Source organism: Manis javanica, chromosome 18 (genome assembly GCF_040802235.1).
Source record: "Manis javanica isolate MJ-LG chromosome 18, MJ_LKY, whole genome shotgun sequence".
Classification (NCBI taxonomy): Eukaryota; Metazoa; Chordata; class Mammalia; order Pholidota; family Manidae; genus Manis; species Manis javanica.
The window spans coordinates 8,222,276-8,247,561 of NC_133173.1; the positions used below are offsets into that span (position 1 = coordinate 8,222,276).

At 45.4% G+C, this 25,286-nt stretch overlaps 1 protein-coding gene and 1 long non-coding RNA gene across 4 annotated transcripts in view; both read left to right on the forward strand.

Annotated features, from left to right (window-relative positions):
* The window catches only part of SLCO3A1 (solute carrier organic anion transporter family member 3A1), a 262,731-nt gene that overhangs the window by 8,645 nt on the left and 228,800 nt on the right, over positions 1 to 25,286 (forward strand). The window lies entirely within an intron of this gene.
* Positions 16,528 to 22,482, forward strand: LOC118968739 (uncharacterized). Its single transcript, XR_012127195.1, has 3 exons — positions 16,528 to 20,946; positions 21,776 to 21,984; positions 22,361 to 22,482. It is a non-coding gene; the product is annotated as an uncharacterized lncRNA (long non-coding RNA).

Sequence of the window (25,286 nt, forward strand, 5' to 3'; positions counted from 1 at the left end):
CTTCCAAAAAGCCTTTCCTGATGGAGAGCTTAGTAGCTCAACTCTTTGGTAGAAATGATGGTACCCAACCCAGCTGTCTCTTAAATGGCCAGGCGTTCCTCTGCAAACAGAGAGTAGTTTTTTTCTGTCGACAATAGCGTAGTGGGTCACTAGAATTTTCCTGGACTTAATACAGAAGTCTCCTTTATGACTTCCAGTCAACAAATATTTAAAAGCAAAAGGCAACAGAGGTTGCTGTAAACCCTATACTTTTTGAATGGGGCAGGGGAGGCATGTGGAGCTTGCCATTCCCCTCTGCCTTCATGATTTCCCTCATCAATACCCTGGCAATATCTCTTCCACAGTCTCTTCATCTGGAATATCATATCCCAAGTAGCATTTGGAGTTCCCTGGTCACAGAGTGGAGGAGAATACTGACTGTAACGAGGACGTTGTATTTTCACACTAAAAAATTGGCTTTTGTGAAAATCTTTGCCACGAGCCCTCTGAGAATCCTGGAAGCAGGCTATAGCCTCAGACCTATCCTACCAGGTGGGCTGGGACTGCTGCATCACTAGGGTGTGGCGGGAGGTCCACGTTACAGTGCAGTAGCATGGATGGATCCATTCAAAGTCTGGAGCATGCCGTCTCTCCATCCGTCTGTCCATCTGTCTGTCCATCCCCACTCCCTGTGTGAGTTCTGTACTGTGTGCTGGCAGATTCTGGTTTGGCAAGTAGCCCTTTGGGACGGGTCTCTCTGGGTGAGGTTCTTGGTAAAACTAAAGCCTGTCGCGGTTCTCAACTCCGTAGCCACGAGAGCTCTGGGCTGTGTGGAGTTAGCAGAAATAGGAAGGAGCTGAGCAGACTTGCAACAGAGTCCTGGGTAGCATAATAGAGTAGTGGGTAAACTACTCCGTAAATCACTGCCCCCCCCACCACAACTAGAGGAGCTTGAGGAAGGTAGGAATGATGATTTTTACCTCCATTTCTGCACTTGGAAGGTCAGTGGAGGGAAAAGAATATCATGATGGTATTTTTCAATTAAAGACTATTGTAAAGTGTTCTTGGGGATGGCTATTGCCTTTCTCTCCTCCCCACTTTGGAAAAGACTTATGTAACATCGGTGTGCACCTTCTCTATAGTTCTTGGAGATGCTTTTCCCTTCTGATGCTGCTGCGGTCCCATCCTCAGCTGATTAGAATGAGAAATTACCACCTTGAATATAAGCAAGTTGAAATTGGAAAGCTGCCCTCTGACTGATTATGTAAGCTTCAAATACTGTACCTGAAATCTTGTGTTTACTCTGCTAAGAATTCCCTTAATGAAGATAAAAATTTCTAAGCAGCATGGACCCATATGTTTTTATTATGTAAGGTTCAATTATTGTGATGCAACCTATAAAAGAAAGAATGGTGTTGATTAGTTCATCTCTCCTTTGGCTTTTTGGGTCTGAGAATCGTTGACAGTAGACCCCCAGGGCCATCTAGAGCTGTCCCCCTGGACCTCACCTGGCGCTGCTTCAACTCCAGGGCCCCTGTCTCTCCAGGGGTGCAGAGGCTTATCCTGGGGCTGTGGTCACCGCAACGCTCATGGTTGCAGAGGGCAGGAGAGGGCAGGCGTCCGTTAAGGTCTGCTTTACAGATTGCTCCTGGGATCCAGCGCCACGCCCGGGAATGCAGGAGCTGCCGCTTGTCGTGGGCTTCATCCTTTGGCCCTTTCCTTTCCTGAAGCGCTGCTCTGATGGCACTTGCAATGTACTTTGTCTTGCTTTGTGTAACTTGCATGTGTTTCATTGTGGCACGTCACACGGTCCTCTTCTCAAATCCACAAGTGCGTGGGGGTGCACAGGACGCTGCGCATCGATTTCAGATTTCCAGCCTCCTGAACAACGAGCTCCAGTCACGGAGCTTCTTTGGGCCAGGGGAGGGCTGGGGAGAAAAGACTTAAAGGGGACTCGACCAGTTGGGGTAGATCTCAAAGCTTCAGACAGGCCTCTCGTCACACAAAAATTGAGGACAGGACTCACGATTTACTCTGCGGCATGTTGTGTTGCTTCCCTGGTGCTGGTAAATACTGTGTCCATTGGGAGGCTTACCATGCCAACGACATGTTTCTCAGCCAGCCAAAGGGGGGATATCTTTTGGAAACAAAATTCATAAATCAGCACCTTTCCTTTACCTTTGCCAATCCGTGGAGATGCGTATAAATAGATCAAAAAGTCAGTGAGCAGTTTTGTAGCTTTGCAGCTTCCAGTTGACTGGAGCAGATGGGGAGGTCCGCTTTGCTGCTCCCCATCTCCGAGGGGTGCGTGGAGCTTGCAGCACTTGGACTGAATTCAAATGCAGCCCTGTGAAACTTGCAAGATGCACAGGTGCAAAGTGATTGTCCAATAGGCACATTGTCCCTGTGTCCCATTCTTACATCTTTTTAAAGATAACATTGTGGAAGCTCTGCATTAGTTGCTTTCACTCAGGCAAAATGAGGGCACAGAGTTAAGTACTTTACTCAAATGTGCAGCCCTGCCCTCCAGAACTAGCCCACATTGTCTGGCAGGTGTGAGCAGGTAAGCATTTAGGAGGAATTTTGTTTTTGAAATATCGATTATAAACATATATAAATTAAAAAATGTTTTGGTGAATGCTGGAAAAAAAATTACTGATTTCTCTTACTCTCTTTAAAGCATTCCTTCTTTTTTTTAAAAAAAATAGACTCAGTGTTTCCTAATAGGCATCATACTTATCCTTCATCTAATGAACAGATAAACATATATACATTTTTATCTATGTCTTCTGATATTTTGGATTTTATGGGGCGGAGAAATGCTTTTGTCACTTAAAAATAATAGTACCAAGGCAACAATTAAAAATAAAAAAGGCTCCTGGCACCCAACGCTATCAGGGAGGCTGTTCCGTGTGATGGGTGAAGCGTTTTAGATCTCCCAAAAGGGACGCTGAGTGTTCTTGTGTTCTGGTCTGTCACCTCTGTGACCGCTCTTCTCTCCGTGCCAGTGAGCTGAGCTGTGCTGGTCACGGTGGTCGCCTCGGTTCTGCTGCCTCTTGGTTGTTCATTCATTTTATTCCTGCCACGCTCCCTGGCACCAGACGGTAGCAGTGCCAGGCTCTACACCCTGGCAGGATGTCATAGCTGAATCTGCGAGACCTCTGCGAAAGCGTGTTCCGGGGAGTCAAAACCTGGCTCACTCCTAAGTGAGACTCTTACGCCAGGCTTTGCCTTAGGCCCTGTTAACACCCTTCTTCTAGATCCTTCCTTTGGTGGCTTCTCACTGTCCTTATTCAGGGGACAATGCAGCTGAGCTCTCGGCCTCTCACGGATCTTAAAGATAACAATCTCACCTTTCACCGCAGACTGTACATTAATTCCTGCCTTCCTGGACCAGTTCTGAACTCTGTTGTATGTTGGGGAGTGGAGGGTGGGAGGGATGGGGTCTTCATATTTTATTTAAACCTTTTCTTTCTGGGAAGTTCACAGGCCAGTAGGATCCTTCTTGAACATTTTCAGTCTCAGATGTTAGACCAAAACTGGGTTATATTTTCTCCCTTAGGTATGGAAGGATGTATTCTAAAGAGAAGGTAACTTTGACAGTTTATCCCTTCGTTGGGAAGTGGACTTGCACCTGAATCTGGAGGTGGGAAGGTGGGTGAATATGAATGTGTTTTTCTGGGCGTCTCAGAAGGAAGAAACTGGGTGTATCATGTCCCATGGCTGCCATGCAGAAAACCACAAACTGGGTGGCTTTCTAACAGATTGGTTTTCTTGCAGTCCTGGGGGCTAGAAGTCTGCCATCCAGGCCAGCAGAGCCACACCTCTCGCCTCTTGCCAGCCTACGGGGGTGGCCCTTGAATCCTGGGTGTTCCTTGCCTTGCAGCTGCTCCCCTTCAGTATGTGACTCTGAAGTCACATGGCATTTCCCTCTGTGTCTTACTCTTCTCAGGACACCAGTCATTTGGGATTGAGACCTACCCTAGTGCCTTCATTGTACTGTCAATACACCTGCTAAGGCTTTGTTTCCAAGCAAGGTCAGGTCACATTTACTAATATGGGGAGTTAGGCCCTGAACATGTCTTTTTGGGGGACACTGTTCAACCCATAATGCTTTGAAGAAAAAACAGCAGAGGACCCTAAAATGGCACAAAGAAAAAGAAAAAAAAATAGGGTACAAAGGAAAATCAAAAAGAAAGGAAAAGACAAATGCTTTGCCCTCTTTAGGGTTCTGGGTTGGGTAGGAAGATGATGGAGTAAGTCATTCCCTGTTCTGGGCATTGCTGAATGCAGAGTTTGGACTGGATGGTCATGTCATGTGATGAAGGTATATGCATGTGGGGGAGCATCATGTGTGTATATTAGAGTGTGAGTGAGTGTGTGTGTGTGTGTGTGTGTGCATGGATGGGGGTACAGCTCCCTGTCCCTCACACCTGGAACTCCTTAGCAGGAACCTAGCTTGGTGACATTTCCACCTGGTTGTCTCCTCCCTGAAGCCCTATCTGATTTGGTGAGACTGAAAGAGACTTTAATACTGTGCCAGCCAGTCTCAGATTTGCCCAGGTGTGTGTTACGTGAGGACCAGACATCTACATTCTAATCTCATTCATGTCTGTGTTTTTTGGTGGAGGTGGGAGCTGTATGGTTCTCAGGAATTCTCTGCACAGGCTCCTTTGAAAAGCACTTCAGTGTGGTCTCTGCCAAAACAGTGAACTTCAACAACTTCCTCGACTGCTGTGAGCAGTATAGAATTGAGTAGGGTGTGTTCTTGGCCCTCATGGAGTTTATATATCCTAATGGAGGCATGGCGTGTTTATAATGTTTTCAGTAACTACTCATTCATTAGTCTGTTTCAGGACCTGGGCCAGGCAGCTGGGGGCCGTCTTGGAGCTGGAGGCTAACCCAGCTGTCTTACATGGAACAGTGTGCTGTCTGGCCATCAATGCAAAGCATTGGGTCATGGTGGGAGGTGGTGGTGGAGATGGGCCTGGGTGGTGAGGAGAAACATTTATGTTTTCAGATACAAAGTAACTTCCTCAACCTTGGTTGGAGCAGGTAGATGTAAGGGGAACAAAATGTCAGGGCTGGTGTGGACAGTCTGGCTGGGGAGAATCCTTGGAGGTGGGGCAGGCTTGAGAAGCTCGGGTGGGGAAGAGACAGACCGGGAACACAGGGCTACAGCCCTACAGAGGCACGTCAGGGAGTCTCCACTCCCGCCAGTAGTGGGGCACCTTTCCGAGCAAGGCTTCTATCCATCCCCATTCCCTCCCGGCTTTGAAGTAGTGCCCTGACCCAGAAATGCTGCTAGAAGCCAGCCTGCCAACACGTGGAGGCCAAGCCGCATCGGGGCATCATCAGCCTCAGCGAGAAATAGGCAGGGCCGCATCGCGGGATGGTGCCTAGGGGCAGGAGGACACTCGTTGTCCTGGGGTGCTGTGCTCACCAGGGTGGGGGCAGTGGGGGAGGCGGGGAGCTGCAGCATCTGTATACAATGGCACCTCTGTGTTCAGCTCCCTTTTGAGTTACCTCCAAATGAGGATTCTGCAAGATGAGCTAAAATTAAGAAAGGTCCTATCGTATTTGACTTTTTTGTTTCTTAACACTCTAGCTTGGCCCTGGATGTATCAGTTCTGGATAACTTTAAAGCTGGTAACAGAACAAACTGTGTTCACACACAGGAAATGTCTCCAAACAAAAAGTGGGCGTGCAATTTACAGTTTAAGAATTGGATGGAGGCCATTCTAACTTCCCCTCTGGTTCTCCTTGAGCACGACTTGGCAAGCTGCTGAGAGGGGGCACTCCTCGGAATAATCATGAGGGTCCAGAGAGGCGCTATCTTATCAGCAGAGCTAACTGGCTCCTGGGATCAGGCGCTGATGGCGTGAGGCTGCTCAGGGCCATATTGATCTGGTTGCCCTTCAGCTTGATATCCTGCCTAGAAGGGGTGCGGACTTTTGCCAGCGTGCCTCTGGCCTGTTGGTCCACACCTGTTGCCTGCAAATAGGCAATCCAAGCACTGGCTGAGACAGCTCCAGAGCTTTGTGTGGTCACATCCTGTGGCTTTCCTGGTAACTAGAAGTTCAAGTTCATGCTTGTGACTTTTTTCTTAATATGAAGACATCACTATTGTACTCCTTATACAGGCAATATGTGGGTTGAAATTTGGAAAACACAGATAAAACATTGATGTATTAGAAAAAAGGTAGAAATGCCATCTGTGATGCCATGCCCTGGAGATGAACTGTTAGCATTTTGGTGTGCATCCCATCAGTCTCTGCGTCCACCCATATTTCTTCAAAAGCGGACAGAGCAGTGGAGGGTGTTGGCTTTGGGAAGCCTGTGTCCTGCTGTTGCTTAATCTTGTGTGGCCTGGGGCGATTGAGTTCACCTCTCCAATCCCAAGATTAGGATGACATTTATATCTACTTCACATGATCTTGTGAATACTAAATGGGATAATTCATTCAAAAGTGCTCAGCCCGTGAACTACAGTATGTTACTACACCCTGCAGTGTGTTACTACATACTACTGTATGTTACTATTGTTATTATATAATAAAATTAGACCGCACTACACATTCTCTTGAGGAACCTGCTTTTTCCCCTAAACCATCATGACCACTTTTCTCTAACATCAGATGTACTTCTCTGGTGTCATGGTTTTAAAGATAAATGACCTATGGTTTCTGTGAAAAAACATGTATGTTCATTATGAAGAACATTAAAGTGAAGAAAAGTTCAGATAAAACTATTTTGAGAAATTCCAAAACCTACCATTCAGAAATAATCCTGCCGGAAATTGGGGTCTCAAGAGTGAAAATCAACTTTCCTCTCCGCATCTCCCCTCTCCCCGGTTAAGAATCAGTTGGGTCATAGACATACTAGCCAGCTACAGGGCTCTAAAAATACCAGCTTGGGGTTTGTATGGAAAAATTCGGAGTTTGGGTTGGAAAACTCAGTTTGTGGCCAGATTTGGGTTTCTCACTGTTTTGCTCTCAGAGTGACAGGGTTTTATGTCCCTGTAGTGGTGCACCTGCTCAGGTAAGCTTTCTTCCAAAAGAAGCCAAGAATGTGTGCACCTGACGACTACTCAGAGAAGAAGAAGAAAAGCAAGAGGTTGGAGGAGGCCTTCTATGTCCCTTTTGCAGTTTTCTGCAATTTTACGGATCAGATAAGTTGCTGCAGTCCCCTCTGGGGAGGACTGAATGAAGTCGGAAGAGCAGTTTTTCTCTGGTACCTCCAGAGGTAAAAGTTCCTCTGGGACAGATTGAGGTATGAATTCTGGGAGGAGGAAAGAGTAATCCACCTTAGAATTATCATTAGCAAGTATATCATTTCAGAGTTCTTTCTGTTCTTACATGACAAATGGCTGACTAGCTAGGTACAGTTTATACAATATATGTCCCTAAAATACAAAGTAGTGCATTTCACTCAAAGTTAACAGAAGGCTTAATTAAAACTTGAACAAAGTCACTGTCTTCTGTCCTTGAATGTTGCTGTAGGAGAGTCCAAGGCCAGCCTAGATTTTCCTCCCTTATAGATGATTTGCTTATAGATGAGATGCCTGAGGGATCCTTTATTAATAGTTGACACATAAGTTCATCACAGTAGGTATTCCTGCTGTATGATGTGTGTCACATTGTTATGGAACTTGCGGTGTTCTTTGAGTCACGAGATTCGTCTGTACTAGTCTCAGGAGAATTGTCTCATATTGTTTCTTTGAACATGTTCTTGGTTCCGTATGGTGAGTTCTGTGCTGTGAGGACACAGTTTATCTGTACAATGAAGTGTCTTTGAATTCTATAGTTATATTTTTGCTTTTATTACTTTGATCCCTATTTTCATCTACAGCTGACCCTTGAACAATGCAGGGGTTAGGGGCGTGACCCCCCCAGCCTCTCCCTGAGCATCTGAAAATCCATTTGTAACTTTTGACTCCCCCAGAACTCAACTACAATAGCCTACTTTGCCTGGGAACTTACTGATAACGTAAACAGTCAGTTATATGTATTTTGTATATGTATTATATATTGGATCTTTATAATAAAGTAAGCTAAAGAAAACAAATGTTTTTTTTTTACAAATTGTTGCATATCTCCAAAAATTTTTCCAATATATTGATTGAAAAATAAATCTGTGTTTAAAGTGGATTGGTGCAGTTCAGATCTGTGTTGTTCCAGGTCAGCTGTATATATTCACGGTGTTTATTTTTAGCTTTTCTGTAGTTAGAAGATTGATTTGAAGTCATCTTTAGTTCTCAGTAGATTATATTTTATCTATTACTTTTCTAAAGTTTATTTTAGTCCCCAGTTTATTTCTTTAGGTCTACAATCTCATTTTTCTCTTTTTCTTTCTGTCAGTGTTGCCTTTGAGTTCTCTGTTCATTGTGCTTATATTATGTTACCTGTCTTCAAGGTCTTTTGGGGGGAATTCTCCTCCTCTTGGGTTATGTTTTCTTTCAGGCCAAGTTCTTACTTTGATACGATGTTTCATTTTTTTTCCTTTCCTCCAGGAGTCTGTGTTGATAAATGCAGGCCTTTTTGTTTGCTTTTCCCACTTTGTTCTTTCTTGGCCGATGAGTCTGCCTAGAACTTTGTTGTTCTGAGTGTGGGATTTCTTGATTTGGGGAGCCTTTTTTGCTCTCGCCCTTATGCCAAGCTAAAGTTGGAAGGCTGATCTGTAGTTTCTATCCACGCCTTCTGTAGCCTGGGACCATAGCAGGGAGCTGGGGCCAGCTCAGCTGTCATCGGTGGCCTGCGGGGTGCTGGCCAAGTTGTAGCTACATGATGTGGACTTGCTTGGTGGCTTTTGCTTCTGGGATCTTAAGGTCCTTTTAAGTGGGTTCAGTCTTCCTGTTGGGGGGCACACACTGCCTACCCTTGGGCATTATACCCTGCTTGGGATCAGCTCCCGATGCACTACATACCCCTGGAACCTTTGCTTCCTCCTCATAGAGATAATCAGCCCTGTGGTTCATGGCTTCCTCATCATCCCCTTTCCCCCACTGGATGTTTTCACGATTGCCCAGTCAGAAAAGAGGAATGTACAGATGCCTGCTTTTCTCCAGATTTGGTGCTATTAATGAAAACTCTCAGGATTTGTGCTTATTCCCTGGTTCATCTTTCTGAGGGTGGTGGGTGCAGAGCTACGAGCCTTCTACACCGCATCACCCTGCACCGCTCTGCAATCCCCGTTTCCTTTCTCTTCACAGGCAGTACCTGTATTTTATGACACGGAGGTGTGCTCATTTTCTTGTTTGTGTTTTGACTGGTGACTTCTTTGATTTCTGCTTTAAACTGTTTCTGCTTAAGTTTTGGAAGAGTGACATTCTGAACAGAAGTTTGTACCATTTTAATTGAGAAATACCTAGCGACATTTTAAAAGATTGTGTAATATGCCACTGGGTTCAGTTGCATTGCATCCCTCTATTTCTGTGTGGCAGATTCTTTATGGTTATCCAGATTTCTCATGACTTTCTAGATTTTGCCTCTCAGAATTGTAAAATGGGTTGCTGAGATTAAAGGGATTGTCACAACTGTGAACTGACACTTTTTGAGGGTCTTACATGCTCCAGAAATGGTCCAATTTGACGCTCAGGACAAACGCTGTGAGGTAAATGCCATCATTTCTGTTTTAGGGGAACAGAGGTTAACCAGCTTGCCCAACATGACACAGTCAGTGTGGAATCCTAGGTCTCTCAGTTTTCCTTCTCAAAAATCCTTCTCTTTCCTCAGATCACTCCCCCTCAAGAAATTGCAACTGGATGAAATGTTTAAGCATGTTGGGTGTTTTGATACCGTTCTGATACGTTGCTACTTGTGAGAGAACACTGTTCTTTTTTTTTATAACTGAGGAGAAAGTTAATGAATGTTGAGCATTACTTGACTGGGGCCAGGGACGCAAGGCTCTCTGTCCATGCCTTCCTGGCCTTTGCAGGTGAGGTGAGCGCTCCGGAAATGAATGTTTGTGCATTCCCTGGCCAGTCACAAGGCCCCTGTTCCTGGCATGTTGGTACCTGCTTGCTCAGCCCTGGACTGTGTTCTTGCTCTGAACAGCCAGCCACTCAAAAGCGAGGGCCATTAGGTAGTAACTGGGCCCCACCCCACCCCGCTCCACCCACAAATTACAGACTGTTCTGTGCCAGTGGGAACAGACAGACATGAATTGCTGTTCCACCTCTTCAACAAATAGTCATTTTTCAAAACCTTAGTACAAAATTGCATGTACCTCATCCCCAAGCGTACCACAGCACTTACCAAGAATAGCATTTTGCTCTTTATCAAAAGACTCCCCACTGGGGAGTCATTTATTTTACCTTGGGTCTCAGTTGTATTGCCAAAAACAAGAATGGGTACAATGCTGTCTTATGCGTGTGGAATGTTTAATGGGTTTAAAAGTGTTGTCATGCATTGTGTCCTTTCAGCCTTACAGGTGTGCCCCACCTTTATTTTTAATTCTAGATTATAAATTCTCCAAAAGAAAGATAATACTGTGAAAACCTATATACCTACCACCTAGGATGGAAGAGTTGTTAAGATTTGGCATCTTTGCTACACATATACGCACCTACACACATATACATGTAAATGTTTACATATACCTTTTTTTGAGGTGAATTATAGAAATGAGGACACTTCACCTCTAAACACTTCATTATGCCTCCATAAAGTATGATCATTTCCCTATAAAACCACAACCCTATTATTACCCCCAGCCAATTCACTATTTCCTGATTTCGACTAATACCCACTACACACTCAAATTTCCCCAAATTTTCCCAAAATATCTCCGTTGGCATTGCCATTGCCATCCCTAGCTCTAGCCCAGTTCAATCTCTATAGGACTCTTTATTTTTTAAACAGCCACAAACCAATTAAAGATCATGCATTTCATTTGTTATATGACTGTGTCTTTTTAAATTTTTTTTTTGTGGTAAACTACACATAGCATAAAGTCGACCATCTTTAACGTTTTTAAGTTCAGTGATATTAAGTACATTTATATTGTTGTGTAACCATCATGACCATCCTCTCCAGAATTCCTTTCTTTTTGAAACAATGAAACTCTGTACCCATTAAACACTACCTCCCCATTCCCTCCCCTGCTGGCTCCTGGCAGCCACCATTCTATTTTCCGTGACCGTGATTTTGAAGACTCTAGATACCCGATGTAAGTGGAGTCATACAGAATATGTTCTTTTCTGTCTGGCTTACTTCAGTTAGCATAATGTCCTTGGGGTTCACCCCTGTTGTGGCTTGTGTCAGAATTTTCTTCCATTTTTAGAGCTGAGTAATGTTCCATCATTAATAGATACTGCATTTGGCTTATCCATTCATCCGTTGATGGACACATGGGTTGCTTCTACCTGTAACTGTTGTGCATATACTATTTGAATGTGGGTGTAAATTTTCAGTGTTCTTTAATCTAGAAAAAACCCCCACCTTTCCCTACTATGTCGACTTTTTGAAGAGGTCATTCATCATTATACAGAACATTCTACAGAATGTTCCCTTCTGAATTTATCTAATTATTTGTGGCTCGATCTAACTTGTCCTCTCTTTGTACTTCCTGTACATTGCAAATTAACTTTTTCTGGACTAGATTTACATTTTCCTTGATTATATTAGATAACTGGTAAGACATTCTTTGAAGTACTTTATATTACAATGTTGATCCCCATTTGTGAGGCTAAGGTTGACCCTCAGGTTGAGATGACTAACAACGGCCGGACGTCTCCACGTGAAAGGGACATTTGCGACCTTCAAGTTGGGAAGTGCCCCCTGCTAGCATCCTTTTAGTGGACAAGGGTGCTGCCGAAATTCTGAGTAGTTCTCATGAATGTGAAGTGAGTCACCACATGTGAAAGGTCGTGTGGTACGGTGCCTGGCACACATGCTCAATAAATCTCAGCCCTGTTCTCACTGCTGCCCGTTTCCTTGGGACCCTGAGCACAGGTCCTCCGGCTCTTTTTGCTTGGAGAGATTTGTAAAACTCAGGAGCAGATGTGGAGCAGTGAGCATGGCTCTGAAGCTGGGGCCAGCGAAGGGCAGCCCCTGGCCAAATCCAGCCTTCAGGCTGTTTTGTGGATTCAGTTTGGAACGCAGCCTTGCAGGTTGATTTACATATGATAGTCCAGGCTGCTTCTTGCGCCATGACAGTAGAGCCTATGGAGTGGTTGTGACAGAGACCATAGGGCCCGCAAAGCCTAAAATATTTATTTTCTGGTCTCTCGACAGAAAGTGTTTGCAGCCCCCTGCTCTGGAATCGTGAAGAGTTCTTAGTGCGGTGGTCTGATCTGTGGGTTGGCTCCCCAGATGAGAGGCTGTCTCCCAGTGCATTCCCACCTTCAGCGGTCACTCCTGGGGGGTGTCCCATCTTCCCGGAGCCTGAGTGTCTGGCTCCTTCCCCTGGCGGGGGTGCCGGGTGGGGCACTGATCTTAGGCTGGCTTCCTGGCAACGCAAGGCATGTGGGCTCACAGGTGCAGCTGCCTACCAGGTGGTTCTGAAGGCTCCGCCGTGGCAGATGTGGCTGTACTTGCAGAACTTCCAGCCAGCCCGTCAGGTGGGCCTGCTTGTGTTTTGCACAGCACCTAACAGATGACCCCTGGGACTCCCCTCGGGTGCCCAGTGCAGAAAAGGTTTGTGGTGGAGGGCTGTGTGGCAGCATTGAAGGCCTTCCCTCTATTCCTTCTCCTGGCCCATGCACACTGTACAACTAATTATAGATATTTCACTTTTGCCAATATGTTTGGGGTCCTGCTATTTGACCCACATGGACCTGATCCAACACCACGGAATGAAAAACCTCACTTCCATAAGTTCCTTCTGTGTTTGGATGGCAACAGACCACTTTCCCAAAGTCCTTTTCTATTATGTATGTCTTATATCACTTGATTTATTTCCTGGTCTTTAAGATAGTTTTTATTGATCTGGGGCATTAAATTTAATTCTGATGTGGAAGAATCTTTTCCTCTTTTCCCTTGTATTTTATGTTGTCTCCTAACCACTTAAATAACTATTTCATGTTTTAATTAATTTGGCATGAAGCCTCTGGAAATGAAGATGGCGGTTCTCCTTGTATGTATTTCTAAGTTTGATAATCAAGCCCTGCTCACTTCTCTCTTGCTTTTACAACATTTAAGATGTTTGTGTTCTGTGACGCCACCACATTAATTCAAAACCCATTTATTGAGCTGCTGCGATTTGCCAGGCACTCTTTCTTGGTGTTGAGGACACAGCGTTATCAAAACACCCAGAAATCTCCACTCTGAAGGAGCTGACACTGTGGTGTTTTTCTCAGAACCTTTGCAAATGGTATCAGGGCGATGGCTGAGATTCTTGAAAGAGTGAGCGTGGGTGGCTGAATGTAAAGAGTCCCTTTGTGGAGATGGGAAAGAAGAGAACATTGATGTGGATCCCACAGAAGAAGCAGGGTCAACAGCAGAGGCGGGGTGGCAGGATGCTCTGAGAAGAGGAGCAAATGGTACTAGAGAGAAGGCCTCTGGCTGTGGCAGACAGGCCTGCCCTTGAGACCCGGAAGGAAGGTGGTCCTGGTGGAGGTTGCAGCTAGGGAAGGGAAGGCCTTAGATTCTAGACTCAGTCTAAGAGACAAAAGGAGTCACTTTAGGTTTTTGCAAAAAGTGCTGTGACCTGTGCCCAGGGGTGTTTTGGGAAGAGAGTAGCTCCATGAGCCTCAGGGCAGATGGGAGACCTGGTCTGGTCTGAGCACCTGGCTGGAAGTTAGGGAGCAGGTGTGTGCCTGGGTCACCTCCCCTGACCTCCGTGCACTAGGTGGCCTGCCACACAGTGACTGTCCAGAGAAGTCGAGGACTTCTATCTCAGAGCTTTATTGGAATGCAGAAAACTGTGCTGATGAAATGGGGCAAAATCTAGCATCCCAGCAATGAAACCCCGGCATGTGAGCTCTTAAGCAGGGTGTGGAGTAGGCATATCCAGTCAGCTCCAGATGCATTCCTGGTCCTCGGGAGTAGCCACAGAAAATCAGAAAAATGTAGCTTATTGGGTGTTGCAGAACCTGATGTCATCTTGTGGCCTTAATATCGGCTCCCGCAGCACAGACACTAAGTGATGGAACTTCTCGGAGCTTCTGTTGAGTATGTTAAATGTCAAGTGTTTAGAATGACATTTTGACAGGGACAGATCAAACATGCTGTTCTGTTTTAAAACTAGACTTTAGTTGTGTGTCAAACCATCCACAATGTCACTTCCTAGCTGCCTTCCTAACAGCTCAGAGCATGGATTTTCATACCAGAAAAATCTTCATTCGCCAATATCCAAACAGAGAAATATCTGCAGAAACTGAGAAAGTGCCCACACTTCATCAAAAGGACCTTACGCTTAAAGGGAGAGAAATGTTGCATTTCATGGAGATTTTTATCATTTATTTTTCTTACATTTAGGAATTAAGAATTGAGGCTTTTTTCCTGTCTATTCGTTTTCTCCATTTCTCTTTTGTGAGCAGTTGCATTCTTTCTTCCCGGCATTCAGATATTTCTGAAAGAGCTATTCTCAGGCTATACCTATAAAATAAAGTATATAACTCTGTTTTGAAAATCAGCCTGTGATCTTGACTTGTGCTTTTGAACACACGCATTTACCCACGTGCATTGAATTGGGTAGCTACGTCTCCAAAGGCAATTGTGTAATTTGATAGGCAACTGCTATATAGAATAGCTGTTAGCATAAAGGTTCCACTAAAATATTTATCACTTATTCCTGAGCGGGCACCCCAGGATATAGAAACATTCTTCATCACCACTTAAACTGCGATATGCTTGGTTCTACCACTTACTTTTTTGCTTTTTTTTTTTCTTTAAAACCACCATCTGCATTTTCCACTCTGAAGTACATTAGTTACTATGGAAATAGTGATGTCATTGGTGAGGGCGAGGGTTGTAACATTCACAAGGATAGTATAAAGTCATTTTATTTAATGATCTGAAATTTACACTACACTTGGGGAAAATTATGAATATGTTTGAGAGAATGGCATGCTTAATATAATAAGAGCCCAGCATGATGCATGTGGATGTAACAAAAAAGGTTTAGATTGCAAATGAAAATATGCCTGAAAATGGAGAAAAAAATACAAAGGAAAGAAAAGGAAAGTCATGGGATTCATATAATTGTTCCAGCTGCCCAGGGCCCATAGTCACAACAAATGCACAGAGTTCCTTTGTAGGTGTGGTTTATATAAGTTACGATACATTTTCTCTTTTTGAAAATCCTCTTACAAGATAGGTCTTTGGTGCTCTGAGTCAAACCTGTGTTCCAGGCAGTGGTTGATGAATTCTGATGTGAAGTTGAACTCTTAATAAGATCTGAAAAGAGGTGCTGGTGGTCTTACAGGCTTCAGGACGAGGTTTTATGTGACTGCAGTCATGTGTGTGGCAGCCACGGTGGTGTAGTGAGTCCCAGGAATGGCACCTGGATCCCTTTAATAAGCTCAGGATGCTGTGCAGTCTCTGAGAGAACCTCCTTCAATGTACTCTTTTGTTCTGCCTTCTTCTAACTTTTAACTTTGAGATAAGTCACATTTATGTGCAATGCATATGTAAGAAATAATACAGAAAAATGTCAAGCCCCCCTCAATGGTAGCATCTTATGTAACTGTAGAAGGACACCGCAGTCAGGGAATTGACATGGATACAATCCACCTGCAGATTTCCCCATTATTTAGTCTTTGCAGTTTCATCACATAATGTAGATCTGTGTGACCACCACCGCAGTCAAGGTACAGAACAGCTCCATCACATGGATCCCTCATGCTACTCTGGTATAGCTACCTCCTCCCCTGTGTCCTACCCCAGGCAACTGCTAACCCATTTTCCATCTTGGTAATGTTGTGATTTGAAGGATGTTACATAAATGGAATCCTGCAGCATGCAACCTTTTGAGATGGGCGTTTTTCTTTCACTTAGCACAAATTCCTGGAGATACATCCAAACTGTTGCATGTATGATACTACATTCATTCTTACTGCTGAGTAATATTCTGTGGTGTGGATGTATTCGCTCCTTGCTGGACATCAGGTTGTAGTTCTCTTTTTAAACAGCAGCTCTTGGGAGAGGGCTGATGGGGTCCCAACTGCGTAGAATCAGTAAGTAGTTTAAAGACATCCAGTGTCTGCCTCTTGTTGTCTTCCAAAGTTTTTAGCAGGGCTCCCTCCAGAAGCAGTGAAGCCCAAATTATTTAGAAGGAAGGAATGCAATGGAGAGAGCCAACCAATGCCCAGGATCACTGGCCAGCCAGGTGATGTGTCTCTTTCCAGGGCGGACCTTAGCTGATCTATCTAGCTCCTTGCAAAAGGGGAAGCAGTCTGTGCTCTGAGACCTGCGTTTCTCTTCCAGGAGCTGATGGAAGAAGGTACTTGTCCTGGTCAAAGGAGCCACTCAGCCTGCTTGGTTGCCCCCAGACCCTTTTTGGGGAAGATCAGAACCTAAACTTTTGTTCTCGAACGGGTCACAGAGAGAATTATTTTCCTTGGTCTCACTGATTGATTTTCATTTTGGTAAGTGTTCGCACTTGACCTTTTAAAAAATATGCCTCAGGTTTGTTTAATCCATCACATGACAGAATTTAAATGCCAGAGTCTTTCTTGGAGTACCAGCCACAGGTCTGTGTTCCTGGTTTGAGGTTCATGGGGAGAAGCCTGAATGGGACCCGTGATGTGATGTTTCTCTTTCTTGTCGAAAGACTTTTCTTTACCCTGCATTTTACGCACCCAGCCGCTCTTCCCTTCTCTGTTGTTTATGATCCTGACCTAAACACAGGAAGGGTTTTTAGCATCTGAGGTTTAAAAGCCACTCAGAGAAACCTGGTGTATTGGATCGGAAGCTTTTAATACCAACAACTGTCAGTCAGAGAGTCAGGACTGGACTTTCTCTTGTTGCTGGACAGGGGAAAGAAGCGGCTGCAGAGATGACCCACGAGGGGAACAGGAATGGTCCTTTGGCCCGGCCTCTGGGAGACGGTTTCCTTAGCATACGAACCTGACTTCTTTGCCTGGCAATCAGTCTCCTTGTCATCTCCTAGCACTCACCTGGGATTTCATGCTTGAGTGGGGTACCTCTGCCCCCTCCTTTCCATCACCTTCCCTGCTCCTCCGTGCCTGGGTCAGGTGCCCTTCTCCTGGGACCTTCTTTGCAACTGACCCTGTTATAATGCAAAACCCTTAAGTAAGATGGGTGCCTGAGTGTGGTTGCCTTAGGAAAGCCGCCTGGGACTCCAGCATTGTGTGTGGGTGGGATATTAGCCCTGGACATTCCTCAGTGGCCTAAAAAAAAGCATCTCTGCAGCTTTGCTTTCAGGGGTCATGCTGTGTGAAAAATGCTTAGATGGAAACCACACTAAGCAGCAGTGAGATATGCATATTGAGGAGAGAGTGCATGAGGACACTCAGTGAGAGGAGGGACGCCCATGTCCCTTTTCTCAAGCACACATTCAGGGCGTGCCCTCACCGAGTCGAGGATAAACCATTCCCGCTCTTTAAATAACATATTGTTGAAGCTGTGCATTTGCTTATCTTTGTATTCACAGCTCCCAGTTCAGGGCTGAGAACACAGGAGTGTTTGGTAAATGTCTGGCAAGTGAATGGATGATCGAGCAGAGAGATGGGGAATTCACTAATATGGGACGGATGGGGGGATTTCCAGCCTCCACTCCCACGGCCGCCATACATGACCTTTCAGCCCTGCCCTGATTTTACTGAATATGGGCAAAAAATGTTAACAGCCTCAAAGCCAGTCAGTTGGGGCCTAGAAAGAACTGGAATTTGCTCTGCAGTTAGATGCCATCTGGTATCCCAAGGAGCTGTAATAGCACCTTGTTCTTTAAGGAGTTGGCTGGGCTGCACCCTCAGTGCCCAGTGAGCAAGGGAATAGCAGAGGGCCACCAGCCATAGGGCGCTCCAGGTCGGCACCGTTTGCTGTAAGCAGAGGTGTGAGCGGCAAGGGCTCTGGAAGGAGCCACGTGCTCCCGCTGCGCAGATCCAAAGCCTCTATCAGCTCATCTTAATCTTGAGGTTGCCAAGATGTTTTGAGGTTGGTTGATAACAAAACAACTCCTTCCTGCACATGCCCCCCCCCTTTTTCTTAATGGATGGTAGAAAGTGGTCTGGGTCTCATCTTCACCAGGTGCCTGGGATGCTTGCTTTGTCAGATCTGCTCGTCCAGAGAGCGAAAAGAGAATGTTGGTGCCAAGACCCTAGAATGCCCTTTTCTGGCTTGCCCTTTCACTCCGTCAGCCGAGGCACCAAGGGGAACATCTGAAACCCTGGGCTTCTCAAAGAAGTACCTGTTGGGGATCAGAAGGTCCAGTCTCTGCCTGGCCGTCCTGCTCTGTGGGTGGGACCACCTCACTTTGACTCACTGGGGCTTTTAGAAACCTCCACATCGTCAACATTCTGTCCTTACAAGTAGCATTTCCTCACACATAGCAGGCATTTGCATGGAGATTTCCCCTCTCAGTCATCTGTACGTATCTATTTTATGCCATGATATACTCTTAAAGTTACTGTTGGCTGTAAATCCCCAGTTGTGATTTATATCTCTTACTAATTATTGAGGTGACCCTGTCACATTATTCATACTTTCATAAGAATTTCATGTGCTTTACTGGTTTGCGTGTAGAAAATTTGGTTCCAGCCCTTTTTTTTTTTAAAGCAGAATCATATTGCTGATATCCCTGAGGGCAGCATCCTAAGATGCCCTGGTCGCTTGCAATCCCTTCCACTTCTATGCCAGGAACTGTGCAAAATGCTCCTGTGTTGTCCGTTTACATCCCCCGACAACACACACACACACACACACAAGCATTGCACAGAGCAGAAAGCTTTGCCATTCTAGCATCGCAGAAAGTTGTGTTAATGATCAAAACAGTGATACTAAGAATAAGAACAGTGACAATATCACTCTGTTTAACCCTCTCAAAGCCCTGCAAAGTAAAGTAAGTACAACTATTATCTTCATTTTATAGATGAAGATTCTGAGGTCCTGGGAGGTCAGGAAACTTTGATCTCAGAGTCACACAGCTTGAAAGTGCTAGTGTTAGGCACCCACGCTGGCATTCGGACTCCGCAGCCTTTTTGTTAAATATTAAGAAGTTGTTTGAGAATAAAGAACCATTATCAATTTCTTCAGCAGAGATGATGGGAATCACTAAAATCAGAAGTTATTATGGAAATGTCTTTTTTCTTGTATTAAATAGGGTTTAAGTGATTTCCACAATTAGCATCTTTCTAGAAAGCTTTGATAATTAGGTTCAAGTTCTATTTTTGGAATTTCCTTTTTTAAGTCCTTGGAATCATTTGCGTGAATTAAGCCTTTTTCTTTAAATGCCTTCTCGGTGCCTCCTGTGCTGAGTATTTTTCAAATATTATCTCATTTAACTCTCAAAATAGCATTATTCCTTGAGAGCTGAGGAAACTGAGCTCCACGGAGGTTAATTCATTAGGACCTGTCCCAGTTGCATGGATTCAGCAGCTGGAGCTCTTCCCGGGAGCTCACCTGGACCTGGGGCTGTGATGCTGATGTCTGTCTCTAGTGCACCAGGAAGGCTTCCTGGAAAAAGGTGCAGTTGTGTAGGTTAATTGATTCTTGCCTCTTTAGCAGGGAAAAGCCTGTCCATCTTCTATGGGGGCCCAGGAAGGAAGTGGCTGATGGGTGGAGAAGGGGGCTGCTGAGCTTGCCCTTCTGCTCTGGGGCATCCGGTAGCAGGGTCTGCACAGCCTGTGGTGGTCATCTTTGCCCCTTCCCACATCACAGGCCAGCTCCAGGCCCAGCTGTACCTCTGCTGCCACTTCCCCCTTCTCCAGGGTACCTGCCCTGAACTCCCTCCTGAGGACAGGAGGGCCATGCTCGCTCTCCTTGGGTGAACTCAGAGGTCAAGAGCCTTTCCAGCTCAGGTATCAGAAGACAAGGACACCTGAGGCCAGAGTGCCCTTCTCAAAGCTGCCCTGGCTCTTAGGTCTCTCATAGAAGCTGGGCAGATAACCTCCTTCTTCCAGCAGCCAAACAAACACCTGAGTGTCGGAAATCACATGTTATAGGACAGCTGCTGGGCAGCTGGGTGACACTTAGAAGGTGCCCTTGGTTCATTTCTGGCTTTTATCAGATATCAACCATTAAACTGCTGAGGTGGCCCTTGGACATGTGCCTTGTTTTCTGTCCTTGCATTCACAGTAGGCAGTGTGGGGTAGATCCCTGTGGTGAGCAGCCATATGCTGTCTGAATTGATCCATGCTCCCCTTTTTATTTTGCTGCTAACACATGGTATGATAGAAAAAGCTTTCTGTGGGCAGGTAAAATTTGAGTAGATATAAAGGAAGTATAGGATCAAATTCTATTTGGAGCAAGACTGTTTTGGGCAGGGAGAATAGGACATGGAAAGGCCCTGGAGTTGAAGCTTGCTTGCTTTGATCAGGGCTTTGAAAGGCTAGTGAGTCTCTAACACAGGGAGCAAGGGGGCAGGTGGTAGGAGATGAGAGCTGGTGGTAGCTGTTAAGGCCAGATCCTGCAGGGCCCTGTGAGCCATAGTAAGGCAGAATTGATCCCTTTTAAGTATTTTGTTGGACTGGCAAGGAGGCCAGTCCATTTCTTCAGTATCCCTGCTAGCCTTTTCCTTTTCTTTTGTGTCTTTGATTATTCCTTTTCTTCAGCATGTCCTGCACTTTCCCTTAATCTCTTTTAATTGTGTAGTGGCAAAGCTTTTCCCCCTAGTAGTAACAGTGCAGAAATCCATATGAAAAACTTAGGGGATTGTATCTTTTTCCATGAGCTAACTCTTCTTATTAGCTGGAAGATAATATCAGAGCTCATCTCCTATGCATCTCTTTTAATTAAGATTCCTCACTCAGTCCTCCCATTAGGCAAGGGCTGCCTGCTCTGACCCCAAGGCCCCATACTTGCTGTGGATCAGAATGGCCTCCTGATTTTTCTCCCCTGTGGGGTAAGTGTGTGAAGTCCTGCTCTGGGAGCCATGCATGAGTATGAACTTGGACATAGTGATTTGCCCTTTGTGGTTTGCCTTCCTAAAGAAAGATGTGCTATCCCGACTCCCAGCATCAGTCCTGTTCCTACAGTGTGACCGTGTTCACGTGCTTACCGACTGCTAAGCCACCCTACGCAGGGCTGCAGCCAACATCTGTACCTCTGCGGCTTTGCTCTCAGGACCCCACACTGACTACATCAGCCTGAGTAGTCCAGCTTAATTCCAGACAGGAATTTAAGGGGGTGAAGCGATGGCACTTTGTTGATTCTTTTAAAAATTGTGAATAGTAGTGATGCTAGGTACTTAATGAGCCCCTGCAAGATGGCAGGTGCTGACATGTGCCTTACATTGTCTGTTTCTAACCCTCTGATGTATATATGACTGTGCAGAACCCGAAGCTTGGAGGTCAAAGAATTCTGCGTACACCGTACACTGCAGCTGACTGGGAGAGGGAGCAGGAGTTTATTTCTCTCTCCCTTTCTGTGAGAGTCTGTGTGGTAGCCAAGACTCCCTCTCTCGGGGGCTCCTGGCTGGCTTTTACGGCTTTTTGGGGGAAGGCTCAAGGGGCAGCACATGGTGTGAATGCCAGGTGTCAGGAGCCTATTCCTCAGCCCTGGGCACGGGCAGGTTTAGAAATGCTCAGAAGTCAATGCTTTCAAGGTCCATAGAGAACTTGGACACAGATGGATGATAATGTTGCTGTAGTCTTCAATACTTTTGGCACTTAGAATATTGGCACCCCTTCCTCCCCTCGCCCCCACCATGACTCTAAAGCTTTTTAATTCAGATCCTTTTGGCTGAGACCCTGCAAAGCCTGCACCCCTCGGCCACATTGCACCACTCCGAGTGACCTGGTCCTGCCTGTGTGCGTGGGAGCCCTGCAGGAGCTGGTGCCGCACTGCGCTCATTGTCGTCTGGAATTGCAGCTTGGAATGGCCTGGTGGCTTCGGCCCTTCAGAGCCCAGCTGGTGCTGGGGTGCTGGGCTGCCTGCCGAGGTACTGATAAACAGTTCGTACTGATAAACAGTTTCAATCCTGGGAGCTTCTGAGGGCCTGCTGCTCTCCCCTGCCTTCTGACTGTCTTTGTGATGAAAGATGTGTGGGGTAGCTGAGGTTTAATGAAGCCAGACTGGATGCAACTGCTGGGCTTTAAAGCATTATTCTGCCATGCTTGCTGTGTGCTCTGCACAAGTTACTTAAGCTCTCTGAACCTCCCTTGAATCTTTAAATTGAAGTAATACCTATGCTACACAGTTGGTCCCAGGATTTAATGAGATACTGTTATGAAAGGCACATCATCCGGGTCTTGGCACACTGTGTGAACTCAGGGGATAATTAACTTTCTTTCCTTTCTGGTTCTTCCCTTTCCCAGATAGGATCCCAGGCAGGAGAAGAAAAGGCCAAAGAAACTTCAAGACACGCTGCCTCAGTCCATGCAGTGAGCTGTGTTTTGCAGTTTTCAGATACTCTTAAATAAAAGTAAAAGTGCTTTAATTATGCCCTTGTTTGTGGTTCAGTTGCATTAAGCCAACTTGAGAATATCACCCACTTTCCTGCTGCTGCAAAGTGAAGGCAAATTTTGCTCCTTTTCCCTTGTAGGTTGCATGAATGGACTCATTATATCAGTACTTCTGGAACTCCACAGTCCCCTGCCTGAGAGCCGGGTGGCAGTGCCATCTGAACGGGGCGTGGTTCCGGGACTGGCCTCTTGAATCAGGGTGGGCTCCTGACTCTCATAGCATCTCAGTGTGTGTGTGGTTGGCCCTTGTAGACAGACGTGCTCTTGCTGTTTGCTTTTCGCTACTCAGTTACAGTTGTGCCCTTGCGTAGATGACATATGCATACCTGTGAGGGGTGGAGCAGAACTCTGCTGTTTAGTGTGATGTGGTCATCACACTGCCTGCATTCCAGTCCACCTCCTACTGGATGGCCTTAGGCATAAGAAATCTCAATGTCTTTATCTGCAGAATGGGGTTAGTGACGGCCCTTCTCTCATAGGGGTATATGAGAATTACAAGGTTGAATCTATACAAGTGCTAACACAGGACCTGCTCCACAGCAAGTGCTCAGGAAAAAATGCTGGTATTAATAGTAGTAATAGGTCATATTTGAGCGCTTACTATTCCAGAATAAATGCATGCATTCCAGCGAAGTGGACATTGCTGCTTCTCCATGCAGCAAACTTGATTATTCCTTGACTGAGTGTGTAACATGGGAGACACGAGCTCCTTAGATAAAAGTGCATTTTATACTGTCACCGAGGAAGGACTCTAGGTGGCCTTATTGGGTCCAAAGTGCCTTTGTAGCACTTTGTGGGTTTTGAAGCACCATATTCTGATTATCTCCCCTGAGGCTGTACCTCATTGCTCAGCCCTTTTCCCAGCCCCCAAATTTCCCTGGGTTCTCTAGTCCTGAACTCACACGGCTTCTCACACTGAAGGGATATCTTGGTGACTGGCACTGAATGGCAGGATGTGTGTTTAAGACTCGGCCACACGCCTTGTTCCAGGTCTCCGTGCCTTGTCTGGGGCTCTGCACCTTGTCAACACAGTGCTGGCTTGTTCTGTGAATTTACCAGCCTAGAAACTCTAAGGTGGGCTTATTTCGAATGTGACTGCTATTCACTTATGTCAAATATGGCATAATTATTTACACCTAGATTCTGCTCTCTCCAGTCTGTGTAACAATAGGGTGAGCCTTGCTTTCTACATGTCCATTTAGGCCATTAGCCCAGGCGCATCGTCAGGCAGTTAAGGTAAACATGTGGTATTTGAATTTTGCTCCTTTTCCCTTGTAGGTTGCATGAATGGATTCATTACATCATTCAGAATTGCTGTTATTTTATGATATTCATAAATACCATTTTCCCTGAGCAACTTCCTGTTACATTTAAGAATAAATTCCTCTAAGAGAAAATAGTCGACAGTTCCCTGAGTTTTGCCACCTAGGAAACATTGTGGTGGTAATTTCTTGCTAGAACAAAACACAAACCCAGATTGAGTCTCTCCCTTTGTCTACATTCCCAATACTCTGCATATATTTGTGTTTTATTAATTTATGACTATATATACATAAATATAGGCATCCATGTAAATATATTTTTTAAGTACACACACATTGAACATGTGGAATATATTAGTATTGACTTTATCTTTTGCTCCTTCTCTTCTGTCAATAGTCATTCCCCCAATATTTCATTATGAAATATTTCAAACACATAAAATTTGCATTATCCAGTCAATACCCATATACTCACTGGGCTGATTCTACAATTAACATCTTGCTATATTTACTTGATCACATAATTAATTATCCATCTCTCCATCACTTCATCCATCCATTTCCATTGTTTTGTTGTACTTCTGAGTAGGTTGCATGCTGCCCCTACTCATGGCCATGTGCTCTGTTTGCAGGAAGCATGTGTTACACCTTGGTTTTTCCCTGAGCTGCCTGTGAACCACCTCCTTGCAGAGACCTTGACACCTATTCAGGATTGCCTGAAGCCTCACCAGCAGCCATGGAGCCTTCTCAGTGGCTTCCCCAGGACTTTATCCCTCTTGGTGTGGCCTTGACATTCTTATTCCTATGTGCATTTTAAAGCAAGGGTGTTCAAGATGCTGTATCTACCTTTTTACTTCCTTAAGCAAACAGACTTAACTAGATTCCCCAGAAAATGCTGTCTGTCCCCCATAGCACAAGCCAAATACAGGCTCTGATGTACCGAATCCAAAGGCAGATTCAATTCAGCCCCAGGTTCCCCGTTTGGCCCCTTTCCAGTATTCTCTGGTCTGGGCAGCCCCCTCGCCCCCTCCAGCTCACCATTCAGGCTGGCCTATGAACGCAGTGAGTTCTCTGCTGTCCTGAACTCTCTAGTGCCTGTTGTGTCGTAGCTGGAATGCTCGGAAGGAATGTAGGAAAGAAGGCTGACTGGGTGTGAACCTCCTATTTGTTTTCAGTGACGGCTTTCTCCATTATTGTATCTATAACATCATTACAATAATTGCCATGGAACGTGTGCATTCTGTCCAAAAAGTAAATGAAAAAGGGGAGACCATGCCCCTCATACAATTCCAGAGTGAACCTGCATCAAAAATTTTATTTAACTCATTAACAAGGGAGCCAGTAGGTTGGTAAAGGTGACTCAGAGCATTGGAGGGACTGAATATTTATAGGCATCTGAAAGGAAGACACCATAGAAGAAAATCATTAGGTAAATGTGGGGAAGTGGTGAGGTACCATTTGGGTCAGCTCTGAGGTATCCCGGCTTCTGGGAGTGCTGCCAGCAGAAAGCCCTGTAG